This window comes from Papio anubis, chromosome 8 (genome assembly GCF_008728515.1).
Source record: "Papio anubis isolate 15944 chromosome 8, Panubis1.0, whole genome shotgun sequence".
Taxonomy (NCBI): Eukaryota; Metazoa; Chordata; class Mammalia; order Primates; family Cercopithecidae; genus Papio; species Papio anubis.
In genome coordinates this window covers 11,376,800-11,397,167 of record NC_044983.1, presented here as the reverse complement: position 1 = coordinate 11,397,167, position 20,368 = coordinate 11,376,800, and the positions used below count along the sequence as shown (strand labels likewise).

At 38.8% G+C, this 20,368-nt stretch overlaps 1 protein-coding gene across 1 annotated transcript in view; it reads left to right on the top strand.

Moving 5' to 3' along the window:
• The window catches only part of DLC1 (DLC1 Rho GTPase activating protein), a 424,170-nt gene that overhangs the window by 132,628 nt on the left and 271,174 nt on the right, over positions 1-20,368 (top strand).

Below are 20,368 nucleotides of genomic sequence, written 5' to 3'. Positions count from 1 at the left end.
TATAAAACAGGCTTTGTGTTAGATCTCTTTGCCCATCTGTAGGTTAATGTAAGTGTTATAAGCACATTTAAGATAGGCTAGGCTAAGTTTTGATGTTCAATAGGTTAGGTGTATTAAGTGCATTTTTGACTTAAGATTTTTTTCAACTTACAATGGATTCATTGGAACATGACCCCATTGGAAGTCAAGGAGCATCTGTACTGTTATGGCGGCGTCTAAATGGTCAGATCAGGAAAGGGTGAAGGCAGTTAGGTCAGGCTGACTCCAGGGAAGTAAAAAGGACAAATGCTGACTTTTCAGGTGCATGGACACAGGAATGGGCCCCAAGGATACTTATTTTTATTCAGACTCAGACTGAAGGATCATTTTTCTTGACATTTCAGAAATACTGGAATACTAAATGTAATTTTTCTAACCACATGCCTCTGAAAACTTTCTGTAAAATGTTATCAAACCAGAAAACAATTATTACATACCTGATGCCATTTAAAAGCTTGAGTCAAAAAATTAAAATTATTTTGATATATTTCATTACTGTTAACATTATATATTTATTATTTATCCTGATTCCTAGCATATCTCTGAGTTACACAGACTAAACAACATTAGCCATTAATTGGTTTAAGAATATTGTCACAGCAGATTATTCGTAATTATATTTGCTGTATGAAGTGAAAGGGACATTACAAGGATATGAACTATATGCTCTTTTCTGCATCTCTGGAACTAAATTAAATCAAAGTTTTAATAAGTTAGGCACATAATGGAAGTTCTGTTAATTTTTCAGGCTGATGAAAGACTTTCAATATTGTTACAAACAAAAGAAATAGATATAATCAGGTATCTGAATTTAAAATAGTTTTAAGAATACATAGTTTTGAAAGGTTTGTAAATAAGTGGAATAATTCAATAAATATGTATGTAATATCTGTAGAAGAATCTTTTCAGGTTTTTTTAATTGCATTTTTATACATTGTATTTTCTAGTGCACAAGAATGTTCCTCCACCCAATACAGATATTTTGATATTTTAGGGAAAACTCTAACATATTTAATCTCTTCTTGGATCATAAATTTGATTGCCATTTGTAGTCTTTTCAAACATTATATTTGAATCCTAGGGATAATTAATACTTCACTAACTTAAAATTCTATCACCTTTAGATAACCATGGGGCCTTTCAAAGGACTTTCTTCTCCGATGAGAAATAGTACAGGTAGACTTTTACAATTACTAAGATTTTTTTCCTGGAATTAGGACATCTTACACCTTGAAAAGGATGATGGCCAAAAAAAGATTAATGCTAATTAAAACAGTAACATCATTGACACTTCAAAGAATAAAAACATGTTAAGTGTAGTAGTACCTTGCTTTTTGTTTTCCTGTTTTTGTTTTTTCTTTCAGAATGCTGCCATCTTCTGGTCAAATTATATCACTTCACAAACATAACGACTCAAAATAGGCCAATAGATTTACACAAATTTCCCTTTTATCATCAGGCGCCACCTATTTAAGATTTGTGCCTCCAATATTCCAAAACTAGAGACCTTTAAACTATTGTTTAAAAATGTGTTCAGAGGCTAAATTCACAGAAGACGTTTCATGACTTGTAATATTATGAAAATATATATGTTTCAGGGCTTGTAATGTTATGAAAATGTGTATCGCACAGTAAATGCATATGAAAGTATAGATGAGGGAATATTTGACTTTGTTCTATGTCTATAAAAATTGATGTCTAGGATAAGGAAGCAGTTTTGATGTATATTTTCTGTTTTCGTTTCTACAAACTTTAATTTTCAAGATAACTCACCTTGAAAGAATATGTTTCTAGTATTTTATAAAAGCCCTTATTGAATAACGGTCCTCCTTACAACAAAGCAGACACTTGTGACTGGCAAATTTCTTCTTGTCACGGAATTGTTCATGTTTGTGACCACCTTTAGATTATTTATCAAAGAATATGTAATTTAAAGGGCTAGTTTTTATATACATATGCATGATTACTTCCAACTTCCACACTTCTAAACTCAGTCCTTTTCATTCATTCATTCATTGAACAAACATTGGAAATCTTATATGCATTGGTCTCTATGCGAACTACTAAATTCAAACAGAAATAAGATGCTGCCTCTGGACTTGAGAATTCACAACTGAGTGGATTCCTTTACCCAAGCCCTAGAAATCCTCATTGAAACACACTGTCCTTAACTGACTCCACCAAAGAGATTTTAATCTACCCAAACCAAGAACTATTAAATCACAGTGCAAAAGTGTGAAGCATCCAAAAGATTCATTAGCCACTTCTTTTTGTCACTGATGGTTTCTACCAGATTTTTTTCCTTCCTCTATTTATATTTACAATCTGCTGACACGTATAATCTACACCAAATAGCCATGAAATCAGCCACAGTAACCAATACTGAAAAGGTGAAGAATCCTGACCCAGCAAGACCCATAGACTGGAATCACTCATCAAGAGCTAGGATTAAATGTTGGCTCAAAAGAGCCGTCTGATCTTGCTTCAGTCACCTCTAACACCTCTGTGGGTGAAAGCAGGAATTTACTTTTCCAAAACTTTGAAACGTTACCTGAAGCAGGATTCTACAGAAAGACACAAAGTGTACTGATAATTCTAAATTTCAACTCCCCCTTTGCTACTTATAAATCCAAAACATCAAATCACTCTTCCTGAGCTACCTACCTGCCTTATTTCTTAACATTTCTAACTGTCTTTTCAACAAAATCACACCTTCTACTCTAACTATATTGCCTTTCCCATATTCAGAATTGCCTGATTAAAAGGGTTGGTTGCAGGCAGGGAGAAGAGGAGGGGTTTCTATGCCTCATAGATGGGTGGGATTCCAGGAGTCAACCGTGTTTCTTAGAGCGCCAAGTTACGCAGAAGATTTGCTCACCAGAGTGCTTACTTAGAGGAATAGAGAGAGGAAGGAGAATGTTTGTCATTAGCAAATCCTTCCCGTTTGGACTATTTCACTTGCAGCACCCCACTGTTTTTCCCATTATTCAAAGACAGCAAGTAAATAACTACATGCATTGCTGTATGGTGTTTACTGGACAATGTGAAAATGTTTTCCATTTTCTCTGGAAGATAAAATGAGAGCGAGTATACAGACATGAAGCGTAAGAATTCATGTGAGCAGTTCCTCACGGCCAAACCATTTTCTTCAGCTAGCGGAGGCTACGAAGACAATGTGGGAACAGCTTTTCCTCTTTTTGGTGCTTTTTCTTGGAACAGTAATTGGAGCAGCATGATTTAAACTCTTTTCGGTTCGCGCATGTAAAAATATTAGGAGAAAATTTGAAAATCTACAAGTCACTCTCACAAGTATCCTAGATGTCCTTATTCCTTGATATTTTGTGGCCAATGTTGACTATATAGAGAGAGATACATTTTTTCCTCCTGTATTCTTTTAACAAAAGCATAACACTCTGCCAAATATTACTCCATAAAGCGGTACCTGTAGTTTATGCTCTTCTTTGAATTCGAATGATGGCCAAGCTTTGACAAATAGAAACGATTCCTTTAATTCTCATCTCATGGCAAAAAAAAAAAAAAGTCATCATTGAAAATATCCGATTTAAATAGAAGATTTGAAGAATTGGAGATGGATTTGGCATGACCTTTGACCTCCTTTGTCAGGCGATAAGTTGACACTTGGATTTGGGGAGCTCCACTGTAGGGGGTCTGAATCCGTAGCAAACTACACAGTCACTGACATCGCATTTTTATTCCAAAACCTATTTCAGGAGGCTCAGTTTAAATATCAAAAATTACACATTAAATGCAGATACAGTTCTTTCACTTATAGCATTTCCACACATGCTTCTTAAGCAGAAAATACCACATTATGAGTTCCTATAATTTGTCCTTCATTAACACTTTTTCTGTTTTATCAAGACTTTTGGAAAACAATCAAACTTAGATGACATCTTTGCAAACCTAGAAATTATGCCAAATTGTCCATAAAATGAAATAACACAGGATTATAAAATTATTAGCATTTTATAAAGTAGAACATGCTTTATATATGAATGCAAAGCTTATAAGTTTTTTCTCTTTTTTATTTGTACTAAGCCAGCTTTAAAATATTTACATTTTAATTAAATAATTGAACTAGCGCCTTTTAAAGGCATTCATGAAGATTCAGTGAGGTTGTGGAAGTAAATCTCTTAGCAGAATATTCAAGGTACAGGAAGCCCTCTCCCATTGACCATCATTTTTATATCTCAATTTGTATAATAGATGTGCTTTCTGAAAGTAATACATACGATTATTTTTGGTGAATTGAAAAAAATTTTAAATACTGTTATTTGCATGTTGTGTAAATCCTATGGCAAACTGTTTATTGAGCTGAATCAAATTCTGGTATTTTCTGTACTAAGGTATATTAAACAGATACATATATAATTGAGAAAGGGAACAGATCAGGACAACTGGATTTAACTAACAAGATGAAGAGATCACCGGCCCAAAAGGACAACTTTGTCCTGTACATCCTAGAATAAGATAAAGAATGATTTATAATCAAGTACTCAGAAAGCCTAAAATATTCAACCTCAGGGAAAACCAAAAGATGAAGAAGGCTTTTATCATCAGGGAAAAGCCCACAGGACACTTTTGTATTCAAAATGACACTAATGAATGTGGTCATTATCTGGGAAGACAAGGATTAAGAAAAAGATTTATAATTCAGTCACCTCTATTTGTACCCATCTTAAAAATTCTCATTTGGGGCCAGGCTCACCCTTGTAATCCCTGCACTTTGGGATGCTTAGGCAGGAGGAATGCTTGAGCTTAGGAGTTTGCAGCTATAGTGAGCTGTGATCGCACCATGACACTCTAGTCTGAGCAACAGAATGAGACCCTGTCTCAAAAATAAAAAATAAAAATAAATTGTCATTTGGGTTTAGGCTCAGCCATGTCTGCTGCTTTCTGTAGCTGTTTCCTAGATGCTGTTCTCTGAACCAACCCCTGGTGGTTGCTGGGCATGGTGTTGGATGGCATTCAACTCTGTTGCCTAATTAGGAATATTCCAAAGAATATTTATTATAAATTATAAAGATATATATTTCTGGTAAATTTGTTTCTTTGCATTCTAAATAACTTACCATATAGGCCCTTTTCTATATAAATAAAACTCTTGTGCTAAACAAAATATTAAGATGAGTTCATATAACTATTTCTTTTTAAATGGGATGCCTTGAACTTTCCTCTGTCAATGACGTGTTCCTTTCTACTCACGAAGATGAGGAAATAGTTTAGCGCTTAGTTAGAATATGACAGACAGTTCATGAACTGTATTTGATAACTGTAGTAACTCAGATGTCAGCAAGTCAGGCCCAGTGTTTCATCAGTGATGAATGCAAACACTTAAAGGAGGGATTTCTGCACTATGTTGGCGTCTCTGAAGAACTGATGTTCTTCCATGTCAACACAGAAGAATTTGTTTGGACATTTTCTTGGAGTGCTAGTGAACTGACTACCAATCCTCAAACAGTTGTGCTGTTTGTGTACAAAATGGTTGTAAACAGGCTACTCATGGAAATGATCCTTTTTACTGATTGCAGTTCTCTCTATAAATGTTTGATCCTTATAAGCAATTAGTAAGGAAAGCATGATTTTGAACCTTTGGCTTGGGATTTTCTGGGACTTTTAGAATAACTTCTATATAAAACTAAATTATCTTTATTTGGCCCCATTTTCTCCAGACATTTAGTATTCTATTTCCCACTATCAAAGCCACACACACACACACACACACACTATTTTTTTAAATAAGTAACAAGTGAAATGTAAATGGTAATGAGCTGTGACTATTTCCTAATAAGCAAAATCTCAGTTTGCAAGTCACATGCTTGATGTCCCGATCTATTTTAATGTATTTGGTGAATGCATTTTCAAGAGGATCTGGATCTTGAGAATGTACCATTATAGAGCCACAGTTTTTATTGTATCCTTTTATGATATACTTCCTCAGTAGTGAACATGCTTTCAAATGCCCAATACTACCTTCTGGTCTGTACATTACATTTACTCATTCAATAATTATTGAGTGAGGGCCTACTGTGTGGCATGCATTGTGCTGGATAGTGGAGCTACAATAGACTTCCTCAAGGAGCTCACAGTTAAACAGAAAACACACTAATGCACAGCCAACTCTAACTCAGGAAAGCCTGGGGTGGGACAGCACCATTCGTTTTGAAAGAATTAGTTGAAGGTGTTATACAACGGGTGCTCAAAATATATTTACTGGATATTTAAGGACAGATGGATCTTTCCTGATGTAGAATGCCAAGGAAAGAACTCTCCAGGCAAAAAAAAAAAAAAAAAAAATTGTGAGCCAAGGCATGAAGGTGCAAAAGTCCAGTGCACGTTTGAGGACTAGCAGTCAGCTCCAACTGGCAAAGGTGCCTGGACTTACGTGTTCAGAGCTGAGGAGCAGAGGCTGGTTAGAATCAGATCCAAAAGTGTCTCCTACACCATGACAAAGAGGAGCTTTAACAGAGAAAGAGAGAGAAACAGAGAGATAGAAATGGAAAGAGAAAAACGTACGTGCATTTTGGAAAATCTCTTTTGAATGGGGACAGAATACATTGAAATGACTCTAGGGAGGGAGACAATTTTGAAGGCTGTTCTAGAAATCCAGGGACAAAATGATGATGCTGGAACTGAGGTAATAGCAAAAAGGAAGAGGGGGCATACATGGATCCGAGATACACATTAAGGAAATAATAAAGTAACTTACTGGATATACAGAGTAAAGACAAGGAAAGAAACAGACCACTGAATGACTGAACAACTAGGAAAATGATGGTGCTTACCTTTGTCATCCATTTTTCCTTGATCTGAAGATAACCCAAATTTCCATTTGAGGATTCCCCCAATAACACTTAGTACATATGGTGTGGCAGGGATACCCTCAGGAATAGAGTATGTCACCCATAGCAGAGCCAGTAAACGCTGCAGTTCCCCTGGCCAGGATCATGTGTAAGTGTGACTGGGTGGTTGTGTCGTGGTAGGGAGTGGGGAAGGCAGGGATCCACTCATCCTAAGCTAGTCCAACGAGGGTTTGAACATCAGAAACTGCATGAGGGGCTGTCTCCCTTGCATTGGATTTAGAGCAACAAGAATATGAGGTTTGGGATGCTGTCCACATCTTGCCACCCCAGAAAGAAAACCTAAGAATGTAGCCAAAAGAAAAGCAGAGCTTAGTCACTGAACAAAAAGGAGTACGTTGTGGTGACCTTAGCTGAGCCCTGATTTCAGCCGCACCTGAAGCCAGCCCTACAACTGGACTTTTCAATTTTGCACGTTAATATGCTTAGGTCCTTTCTAGGAGGAAGAGCCCCCACTCACAGGAACATCAGGGATAATGCCTGGGAAGCGGTTTAAATATCTCTGTGTGGAGCTCCAAGAAGAAATCTGCCCTGGACTGTAACCCACAGACAGGTATAACCCATAGACACGAGATGATCACACAAGTGGCACGAAAAAAATACTGAGAGAAAGCAGCAGGAAGCACCAACATTCAGTCAGTCAGTCACTCAACAAATGCTCATCAAACACCTGCTCTAGGTCAAGTACTCGACCCGTGAACAAAATGGACATTAATTATGAAAAATAATTTTTAAATCCCTGTTTTTTAAAGCTTATAGTGTATTGGTGAAAAAAAAAAAAAACAAAATATAAGTAAAATCTTCAGTGGATTTACTAATGATATGCTCTAGGAAGAATGGATGGGCTGTAGCCTTTAGACAAAGTGATCAAGGTAGGCTTTACTAAGAAGTTGACATTAGGTTTTGAGTAAAGATTGGAAGGAAGTGAGAAAACAAACAATGTACATCCCTGGAGAAGAACATACCAGATGTTCTGGGAAAAGCCACAGGAGGTCACTCTTCTGGGGCCACGTGAGCAAGGAGGAGGGACCCAGTCACCTAAGACCTCGGAGGCCTTGTAGGGACTTTGACTTTTTTTTTTTTCGACTTTTTTTTTTCTTAAGTTTTAAATCTGACTTTGACTTCTATTCTGAGTGAGATGAGAAGCCAAGGGAGCGTTCTGAGGAGAGGTTAGGAGAGCCAACTTAGACTTCAAGTGGACCACTTTGGCTGTGTGTTGAGAACAGCCTATGGGCACAATCCGGGACACCAGGCAGGAGGCAAGTGTAACTCTCCAGGCCAGAGAGGATGGTGTCTGGACCAAGGAAGTAGCTAGCAGCAGCGCTGGTAAAATTGTTCTTATTCTAGATGTATTTTTAAGGGAGAAAAAAACAGGGGTCATGATGAATTGAACATGGTCCTTAAGAGAAAGAAAGAAACCAGGGATGACTTCAGGGCTTCTGCCTGAGCTACTAGAAGAGTGAAAGAACCCATCAAAGGAAACTGAATTGGAGTGCCCAAAAAATTAGGAGCGAATACTGTCACAGAAAACAATCATTTTGGCGAGGAGATGAGAACCAAAAATTGCCCATGTGATTTAACAACAACAGAAAAAGCAGCTCTCTGACGACTTCGGTGAGAATAGTTGTAATCTTTTTTTTTTTTTTTTTTTTTTACCAAGCCAAAAATACTGGACTTGCTAGACTATGAAAGGAGGTATCAATAGGTTAAATAGAAAGAATGAATCTATTGGAAGTTCAACCAAATTCAACAAATCCATTCTATGGCACGACAGGAGATAGAAAGAAGGTTAAGACACAGCACATGTTCTCTAGGCCTATAGGCACTTACAGACTATTGAGGATGCAGGATGGACATGTGAATGGAAATAAGGTGAACCGTGTAATTATAGCACTGCCCTGAATGTTCTTATTCTCTAAACGTCATCAGAGGCTGAGGCAATCAGATCATTTGAGGTCAGGAGTTTGAGACCAGCCTGACCAACATGGTGAAACCCCGTCTCTACTAAATATGAAAATTAGCAGGGCATGGTGGTGAGCACCTGTAATCTCAGCTACTTGGGAGGCTGAGGCAGGGGAAATCACTTGAAACCAGGAGGCAGAGGTAGCAGTGAGCCAAGTTTGCACCACTGCACTCCAGCCTGGGCAAAAGAGTGAGACTCCCTCCTGAACAAATAAATAACCATCATCAGAGATGGATTGAGCAGGACGAACATCACTGACATCCATGTCACTTATCCTTACTTGGAAGAAACTTGTTTATTCTAGAAACTGAAAACCATAAACATCCTTCCCTTCCGTGAGGGCGCTCTTTCACCTAACAATTCAGAGTATCTGTGTTTGCACCAGGCTGCCGCAGTTAACCTATGAGAAGTGATGCATGTCAACTTGGTGCACAAATAAGTGTGGCTCCAGTGGAAAATGCTCTCTGGCAGAACACTGACGTTCTGTAAGAATTTTTTTTTTTCTATGCAGAAAAAAACAATTAACTGCCTTGCCTTGCATTTTCACTTGAATAATATCTCACTGTAGCAACCTCAAGTCCTTCATGATTTCCCTGCGGCAAATGAGAACTTGACCTTCTTGTTGGGCTGCTGCCTGAGGTGCAAGGCAATCCTTCAATTCGCAACAGACATCTTTACTATGAAGAAGATGCCAAGTCTCTGGAAAGAAGGATAGAAAGCGGGGGAAGGGAAGAGAGGAACACATGAATTTGAGTTTGGTAATGGAAAATATACTGTCCTAGGAGATAGAAGACATGGTGTCTGAGGGCCCTTTATCAAGTTTGAGACATTAATCTCTCAACTTAAAGTGAGGGTCAAATCTAATCTGTTTAAAAATTCCCAATTATGTCTTTCAACTTAAGAGTTCTAACTTTCTTTTCCACTTTGAGTTATATATTACTGATCAAATTCAGCTGTTTGTAACACAAGGGTCTCTTGAAGCCGGGGTCAAAGATTTAGTCACTGCTTTACACATAGAACTTCATTCCAGAAACCGTTCCTAGAGCTGTAGACACTCTTCCAAACCCCACACAATTATTGGTCATAATTGGGATTTGAAGAGAGTCTATGTTTATTTCTGTAAAATTCCTGTCTAAGCCAAAAAACTTCTCAAGACTCTTGCCCGAATCATACTATATCATCCTCATTTGCAAATGTAACTTGAAGAATCTCTTGAAACTTCTCCTGTCTCCCTTTCTCGCCCTGGTGCTGGCAGACTGGACAAGCCTGCTGAATTCGTCCTGAAATTGCCTAATTTCAGGTGAAACAAAACACAAAAAAGAAGAATAAACCACAGAGTACTTCACTTCTACTACAGAGTATTTCACTAAACATCACAAAGTGCCTGACATGACGACTTCAAAGGATACAGGAAAGATTCAGTGTGCTAGACTATGTAAAGAAAACACACCCTTCTCAAAAACAAATAAGCACACCTTTGTCTTGTTTTGTTTTGTTTTGTTGTTGTTGTAATCAAGAAACAAGGTTGTACAGAGGAACAATTCATGGGAAGATCTTTGGTCGGTGGAGGCTGCTTTGTGCTTTTCTTCTATTGGACCCCCTAATGAGAATTGAGATATGCAAGCTAACATGTAGGCAGCACCCAAGAACAGGAGGCTGTCTGTACTACAGGATCATTCAGGACAGTGTAGAATCACTGCCAGCAGTTCTCTGTGTCACGCTTCCTCGCAGTTCATGATCTGGATGGATTGAGTAAGACGCATTCCACGTCCTGAGTTACAAACACTGCAGGTCCCCTTCTCCTTGTAAATCTGATCAGCTCTAGCCTTGCAAGACCCAAGGGATGGCAGCAGCCAGGGTGAGTGACCAGGACTAAAGTAGAAACCCAAAATTAGAAAAGAGTCAAGGATTTTAAGGAGAGAGACACAAATACACTGAGTATCATCTGGCCTCTATTCTCATTTTTAGCATTATAAAATACAGAATATAGCCTCCAGGGAGACATAGAGAGGAAAAGGAAAGGAGGCAAAGTTCGTGCTTGGGAGAGCGAGCAGACAGGAATGAGGGTTGAAAAGTGTACCCCATGCACACAAGACAGGAAGGAAGGAAGTGATGCAACACATCGAGGAATGCAAGAGCCCAGCAATTCCACAGAGATGAGAGTGTGTGGGAGAGCCCGGCCGGAAGGGAGAGTGACTGATGGGAAAACTTCTGGAACAAAGTACAGCTGGGTGGCCTTCGACCCAGAGGGAAAAGGGAGACCTTGGTCTAGAAAGATCTTTCCTGTGTCTGAGGATGAGCATAAAGCCTTCACTGAGTCCTGAGAAGGCTTCCAAAAGGTGAGAAATGGAGAGAAGACCTACTCAGGGGAAGTTTCTGCCTGAAATTTACATCCGCTCTAACTGAGCAGATTTCTAAATTTTTTATTGTTTGAACTTCTTGTCTGAACTTGGGAACAAGAACACTGAAGTATAAGTCAAGACCTCTGGGCTCTACCCCCAGCTCTTCTGATAATTCGTTGTGGAGCTTTAACTTGTTGGGTTTATTTATCCTCAAATGCTAGAATACCACTCACAGTGTCAGCTGTAGAACATCCCCTTTCACACACCTGCCATGTGCCCACAAAGAACCTGCCATAGACTGCAAGTTTCATGGGGCCACAGTCCATGTCCATCTTAATCACTATGTCATCATCATACTTAGGACAGCACCAGGCATATAGTGGATGCTCAACAGATACATGCTCAATGAATTAAAGTAGCTTACAATCCAGAAAGCAGAGTTGTCCTGGCAGAAGCAATAGGAAGCCCTACTACTTTCACGCCCCTTCACCCCTAGGCTCCCTATAGGAATTCCAGGACTAGGAGGAACCCAGTGTTGAACAGCTAGCTGGATGAGCTGTAGAGGCTTCTCTTCGAGCCTATAGTTCTGTGGTCTCTATGCAACACATGTTGAGTTGAAAGTGTAGAAATTAATCTTGTTTGGCCCAAATTCACCTGACTGAAGGATCACTTTTCTCACTTTACCCTCTAAAGTCCTAGTCTTTGAACCTGGCTGGTATATTTTCCCCTCTGTTTGCAGAAGATGAAAGCATTTTTCCAGACAGGCCTGCTGTGAGTGACTTCATGGAAATGAGTATCTTGGGTCGCTTAGGTTCCTCTCATATGGGGAACTCCTTGTATATATTTATTTTTAAGAATAGGGCTGAGAGGTTGACATTTCCATTAGCAGTTGAGTGATTTTTTTTGTTTTAAATAAAAACCCTATTCCTCAGTGAGACATGCCTCACATTCCGCTCTCCCCACTGCAGGCAGTTATGTGCTGCTAAATATGCAGTGGAAATGACACATGTCTGGAAACCCAGAAGGAGCACTGTCTCACCACGGCTCGCTCAGTGGTGTACAATGAAGGTGTTGTAAGTGCTTCATGAAGCAAGGTGGACTCCAACGTTCTCAAAAGAGAAATTGGTAACATCTCATGCATCTGGCATTTCTCTCTCCAACGCATTCACAGGTGGCTTCTGTTTGAACTCTGGTCACATCTAAAGTAGGATAAAGGCACAGGGTCACCTGACTCACCAGAAGATCCTGGAACTATCACAGTATCTGCAAGTGAATTGAGGCCAGTAGTTCCTCCTTCAATGGAGGGGAGCTGTGCAGTCACGTACCACCAAAGGGGTGGATCAGCTCCACGTGCACCTTAGATAATAGTAAGCCCTGTGGACATTTGACTCACTGCATTCAATAGCCTAGCATGCTTTTGTTCTAAAGGATAGATATAATCAGTCTAACCCAAAGTATTTTTCTCCTAATTTATGTCCACAAAGGGATCCCTACAGGGTATTCTCCGGACCTGTGCAAAGTCCACTAACAGGATAGAGGTTGTGATGTGGAAATTTAAAATGGAATTGGATTTCTAAGGATTATACTACTGGAATACAGATTGGATTAAATGTAAATGAAGTATTACAACAGGAAGACATGTGTCCTAGTTGAAGCAAGTGTTGTAAGTCTGTGGGCATGGATTTACCATGCAATCTCAAACACACCAAGAATTTAATCCTTGGCAAAAGATGAGGGTCCTTTTAAGGACAGAAAAAAACTTTGCAATTACATTTTAATAAACTCAAATGAGTTTCTTAGTTGGCAACTTATTTTTATTGTTTTGATGGTTTGTGGGTAAATGAGTTAGAAACGAGACAATTCTCCTTAAAATATACATGTTTTTACTAAGTTAGGGGAAAAGTTTGGTTTTGATTGGTCTTTGAAAGGCTGACAAAGATGTCTACAGTATGTGATAATTTTAGAAATCACCTATTCCTAGTCCTAAAAACGGGAATCCATGTAAGCTTATGTGCTTGCATGGTTCATGTGCCAGAACGTAGGGTCAGTAAGAAAAAGGGGAGATAGAAGTGTCATTACGCAGGTCGGGTGTGGTGGCTCATGCCTGTAACCCCAGCACTGTGGGAGGCCGAGGCGGGAGGATCACCTGAGGTCGGGAGTTCGAGACCAGCCTGAACAATATGGAGAAACCCATCTCTGCTAAAAATACAACATTAGCCTGGCGTGGTGGCACATGCCTGTAATCCCAGCTACTCGGGAGGCTGAGGCAGGATAACCACTTGAACCTGGGAGGTGGAGGTTGCAGTAAGCTATTGCGCCACTACACTCCAGCCTGTGCAACAGAGCAAGACACCATCTCAAAAAACAAACAAACAAACAAAAACTGTCATTACCCAGAGACCTGAAAACTCAAAAATAGCTTTGACTATGAAGAGGGAGCAAACTAGGTAAGCAGATCTGAAGAGGAAGATGATGGGCTGACATTCTATGTAGAGTTCAGTGTGTCACCAAAGAATCTGGACAAGAAACCATCTTCTTAGTTGTTCTCTGGCTTTCCTTGAATTCCTTTCTCTCTTTCATTCTCCTGCCTCTTTTCTCTAAAGCTGAAGTCACATGCATGTGCGTGCACACACAGACACATGCACACACACTTACCTCTCCCTGCTATCACTCAAGTTATAAGAAACAAAGAAACCACTGTAGAAATTTCACATTTCAAAGAGCTTCTTAGAGTGTAGAAAGAGTTAAGGGAGTGTGTACCTTTATACCTGGTTTTCTTTAGCCAAGTAAAGCAAATGCCACACAAGCATACAGCTTTTGTTCTTGATGGTTCAAGTTATCAATTTGGTGCCAAATCTAAGATCCAAATGAAATCCAGTTTTGCAATCACCAAATACTGAGAAATGTTTCAGCATGCTTTGTGACCTTAGATTTTGCTGGACCCACAATGGAAAATAAAGTTGTAGGATATTTTTGCATGCTGGTGATTTTTTTTTTGTTGTTGTTGTTGTTGTTGTTGTTGTTTTATATTTTTATTTTGTTTGGTTTTTTGTTTTTAATTTTATGGGGAGAACATGTGAAAATGCCTTAACCAATCACTTTAGGTTCTATATTATTGTAAAACAATTTACAATAATTTGCTCTTCACCTCTCTCATGCCTTCTGTGTAATAGAACAATAACTTTTGGAATAAGAGCTAGGTTCAGTTTCCACTTCTGTTATCAGCTTTATGACCTGTGACCAATTTCTTATCTGAGCTTCAATGTTGTTAATCAATTAAACAGGCATAATGCTAGGTCCTCATGGATACCATGAAGTTTAAAAAAAAAATCACTGCAAATGCTTAGCATTCACTTATTCAGTGACATATACTAAGTCTCTACAATATGCATGCTCTGAGAACACAGTGCAGAAACAGACAGAAAGCAACGACTCTGCCCTCAGGGAGCAAATATACAAGTGGGAGAAAGATAACAAACTACAAAGAAATCCAAATTAAAACACAGAAACACTTGCAGGTTAGTTCCATGGGCTTTCATGTGTAGACATTAACAGAATTAGTAACTTACAAATATTTGTGTGATGATTGTCTCATTAATGTTTACATCCCCCACAAAGTGTAGGCTCTGTGATGGCAAAGACCAATATTGTATGCCCATATCTTGCACACAGTAGAAGGGTAATGCACAGTTACTGAATAAATGAATGCATGCATTGTGATAAGGAAATAGAAAGATGTAATGGAGAAAACAAAGATGTGGGGAGTAACATTGGTAGGATGGTCTAGAAAGACCTCTCTAGGATGCTGGCTTAAGTGATGAGAAGAAGTCAGGCATGTGGTTGGAAAAAAAAAAAAAAAACAGAAGAGAATTCTAAACAGGAAATATCTGGGGCAAAGGCCCTGAGACAGGAAAGACGGTAGAATGTTTAGAGAACGGGAAGGGGCCGACGTGGCTGATGCAGAGACCAGAGACAGATTATGGTAAATTTGAGTTTTATTGTAAACAGAATGCAAGTTCCCTTTCCCTATTCCACACCCTCCTTGTTTATAGTTTTGTTTTAGTAATAAGATTAACATCCATTTAAAAATTAGGCAACAATACTAGATAATAGATCATTAATTATGAATTGCAAGAAACAGATGTCCACGTTCAGGAGTGGAAGGGATGTGAGCTAATGCACGCAGGAAAGGTTAACCGAGACCAGAGTTTCACTCTGATTCCAGGCATGGCCTCAAAATCATTCCACTATTGGGCACTTGGATCCGCACCATACGGAGTATCCGGGAATCTAACTGCAACTAGACAAATGTCCTAATTTCACACTTTGCTGCTTCCACATTGGCAGATGTCAAAGAAAGTTTTCCAAGCCAGACTTCGTGATGCCCCAAAAACACTGGGCTCCTTCTCCAGTTTTGCTGGTGAACTTCCAGTAAGTCATCTAAGCTGTATTGCTCAGCTTCCACATCCTATGAAGTGTCATCGAGGTCATCTTCCCTACAGATGTTGTCTTCAGTTTCCCAGAGCTGGTCTACTCCGTAGACCAAGTATGCGCCAACTCATCTCTGCCTTGCAGAATGATTCCAATTAAGCCACTGCTCCTACTTTTCTTCTTCAGAGCCTGAGGCTGGAAAGTTCTGCTGTTTCTCAAAAGTTTAGTGGTTGACATCTATTGTGTCTGGCTGCTCTTTGGCTCCACTTTTGAATTTATTTCTTTGATTTTGGGGAATTCTGTCCTTCCTCTTCTTCCTGCCTTGACTGTATGGGAAATCTGTCTCAGCTTGGCCTAGCATTCAGATCACTACTTAGCCCAGTGCCCAGCACCTAATGTCAGGACTTATAGAAGATTATTGGTATATGTGCTAAATAAGAAGTTAGGCAGCAATGCCTACTGTCAGCCCTTTTGAGTTCTTCCTTGAGCAAGAAGCTTGATTCTACTTTTTCTTACCCTAACAGAAGGGGCATTTGATTTTGGTAGGGGAAGCTTGTTTAAAAGTTCATAAATATCGGGCCGGGCGCGGTGGCTCAAGCCTGTAATCCCAGCACTTTGGGAGGCCGAGATGGGCGGATCACGAGGTCAGGAGATCGAGACCATCCTGGCTAACACGGTGAAACCCTGTCTCTACTAAAAAATACAAAAAAACTAGCCGGGCGAGGTGGCGGGCGCCTGTAGTCCCAGCTACTCGGGAGGCTGAGGCCGGAGAATGGCGTGAACCCGGGAGGCGGAGCTTGGAGTGAGCTGAGATCCGGCCACTGCACTCCAGCCTGGGCGACAGCGCGAGACTCCGTCTCAAAAAAAAAAAAAAAGTTCATAAATATCTTGTCCAGACCTATCTTTGAAACATAGGAAATAATATGTAAAGTGAACTTTTAAGATCGATGGTTTGCAACACTGGCTACAGTGATAATCTCCTGGGGGGCTTTTATAATACCCATATATGGTCCCTAATGCATTTCTGATTTTAATGGGTTTGTAGTGAGGCCCTGGCACTGATATATTTTAAATTTCTCAATGTGATTCTAATGCGCAGACTGGTCTGTTGAGCGTTCATTCTGTGCAGAGCTCTATACTGAGTGTTTGATGTGCATTACCTTACTTAATTCTCAAAATAGTACAGCCCAGTGGGTATCACCTTCATTTTATGGAAGAGGAAGCTAGAACTCAGAAACATGAAATTAACATCTCAAGGCAACTCAGCTTGCTTGAACCCAATTTGTCTGTCTCTGGTGAGGATAGGCAAAGAAATAATTCTACCCAGTTGTATGAGAATGCTTTATAAATACTATAATGCAGAATCCAACATACTCACTTTTAAAATGTTGATGGAGCAGCTCTTTATAAATATTCCAGTTAATAAGTGTCTCATTTCTGTCAAACCCTGTCAAGTGTAAATGCATCCACAATATCCTGAACATTTATGATTTTCATTCCATAATGGTCTGAATAGCATGAGAACTTAAATAACTTCCAACTTGTTCCAACTTACAATCACATCTCATTGCTTAACTTTATGACACCGCTCAACTTCTCTAGTGAAATCATAGTATGGTTCCTATTCATTTTATTTTATATCATTTTGGGGTAATAAGCAATTAAGTATACTTTGAAAATTCCTTAAATAATTTTGCAAGATTTCTTAAATAACTGGAAGCATTCTTGGATGTCATGAAACCACTCTTAGGATCGCTGTTGCAGACAAATGCCAGCACCACTGGATCTGTAGAACTTCCTCTCCGATGCTTCATTTAGATTGAGTTGTATTTTGCTGAACCAGCTTAAAAAGTAAACCTCACCTCTTCCAATAGTCAAGATTCCCACCAACCTCAAGCAGAGCTGCAGGTGCATATTATTAGCAAAACTGGGCTCTTTTGACTTATAATTAGAGTCCCAAGTCTTTTGAAGTAAGACCCATTTGCCCAGATTTGTATAGCATTACCTGAGTGTAACAGCACCCAGCATAGCCAAATTGATGGGTTAAGGATACAAATAAGGAATTCTGAATCAGTTTCTGAGGCAGGTTTTTTGAGAGAGCAGAGAGGAGAGAGAACAAATATTGCTTAGAAAAAAAAAATAGTTGGTAACTGTTTTGCTTTTGCAGAATAAAATAGGCATTACTTCTCAAATAGCGTTGCCTAGGGATACCCTCCAGTATTCACAAACATGCTATGTCACATAGTCTGAATTTTAACAACTTCGTTACTGAGTATATATCTCAAGAGAAAATAAAGAAAATGGTCATCCCCAGTGCTTGGGTTCAAGTAACAGGGAAATTTTTTCTACACACCTCTTCTTTTCCATTTCCTTTATCTTTGTTAGCGATTTTTTTTTTTTGGCTCCTTCCTTAGCAGAAATTTTGTATTTTTGAGGGTACTAGAAAACTTTTGTGTTGGAGTTATTTAAGAAAGAGAAACTTTAATAGATAAAACGGGAAAATATTTTAATGTATATTTTTTAAAAGAAAAAAAACTTTTCTTACATTTCCTTCCCCTACTGTAAACTAGAAAAATACTAGGTGGCAAATTAATAAGCACCTATGCAGTTAAGCAGCACAAAACAGAAAATACTTACCCAGAGTAATCAAAGCACTTTCTTTGGACTAAATGCAAGTCAAAGGCCATCCTCCACTCTTCGACCCAGAGAGTATATACCCTTTGCAGTCTCACTAACCCAGGGGTGACAAAACTAGTATTTGGAAATCAACATTCAATTTAGTGCTTTCACGGTTCTTCAGGTTGCTTATTCATAAATGAAAACATTTTTATGTGTATTTTTATTCATGTTTGTAGAATGGAAAAGAGGCTTGCTCTGATATAATTGGTTTCAGTTAATTAAGTTAGGATCTCTAACTTACAGCTATTTTTTTTCCAGAAAAATTTACAGTGAATAGGAAAATATTTGTTATAAAGCAAAACAGAATAGCAGGATGACCCTTTCAAGTTTTTATCTGCAGGTTTTCAGAAAAGTTTCATCTCTTTTTAAGATAATACCCTAATTTTATACAGTTTTATCTATCAATTTAAAATTTAAATTAAATGAATAAAGACAATACCTAATTTATGAGAACATATATACAGGCATTTTTGTAAAATCTATACCATAGACAGAATTTATATTTTTTGTGATCAAGTGACTCTAATTTCTTCCAAGAAATTTTACATGTTCAGAAAATTGCAAAATTTCTAATATGTTATTAATTCTGGATATTTATACAGCATTAAAAAAATAGGTGTCTTCATCCATTTGGATTTTCATAAGAGTTCAACATATCTACTGCAAACATATCTCAACTATTGTAATTCTCAAGGAAGAAAATCCGAAGATGAAAAGAATTCGGATCTGACTCATCAAAGGAGAATTCACCACTCTTCTTGTAATTTCTTGAAACTGTATTCAGAATTTCACAACCCTTGCTAAACCATAAATGAAGGGTCACAAGCAATAAAACAGCAGAAACCCAGTAAGAATGTGCCAGAGTTCAGAGAACAATTACCCCAGGCTTAACTTCACTGACCTTTAAACTGTTTGGGTCATCGGTGCTCTTCTGTATAAAGTATCTCACAACGTGCTGGGGCTCAGGCCTTGCAGAGTTCTGCAAGCTGGAGTCCCAGCAGCAAAAGTCAAACTGGGGTAAATTTGTCCAAAGACAAATAAAACAGTTTTCTCTAGCATGGTGCATTTGGAACACATAGGTGTCAAACAATGAATCTGGATATAATCTCTGGGCCTGGGGCAGGACTTTTCTTCCCGTTTTTTTGTTTTTTGTTTTGAGACAGACTCTCACTCTGTTGCCCAGGCTGGAGTGCAGTGGTACAATCTCGGCTCACTGCAGCCTCTACCTCCCAGGTTCAAGCGATTCCTATGCCTTGGCTCCCGAGTAGCTGAAATTACAGGCACACACCACCATGCCAGGCTAATTTTTTTGTATTTCTAGTAGAAATGGGGTTTTGTTGTATTGGCTAGGCTGGTCTCAAACCCCTGGCATCAAGTGATCCGCCTGCCTCAGTCCCCCTAAGTGGTGGGATTACAGGCATGAATCACCTGGCCAGCAGGGCAGGGCTTTCCTGAGGCTTCTCTGAATTCGTACTTGTAAATCCTCTATCCTAGAAGACTTTCTGCAACCCTAACACCAACATCTTCAGAGTGAAGTGTGGTCCAGGAAAAGAAACAGCATTGATCAGGAAGTTAGGAGACTCCAATTCCTGTTATTGATGTATAATTTATTAGCCACATGGCTTTCAGAAATGAAATTTGGAAATCATTTATTAAAGCCCTATACCATGGGTTAACACCAGGAGTCCAATTGCTGACTTCAAGAAGCTCATAATTTAATGTAGAATGTAAATTAGCACAGATTACGATGATATAATTTAAGAAGTGTATGTAATCATTTGGAAAAATTCTAAGGAGACAGAAAGAAAGGAATTACCAATTCTGTTTGTGGGTGTGGAAGCAGAAATATCTACATAGGCTTCAGGTGGAACCTTAAAGATAGTTGGCAAGGAATTTGGTATGGTAAAATTACATGGAACAGGAGAAAGGACAATTTTGTTAAAGTATCAATTAAGGCAAACTGTGAAAGACAGAGTATCTTTCTGAGGAATGTGGACAATGTAGGCTATTTAAGACTAAATTTCCTCATCTTT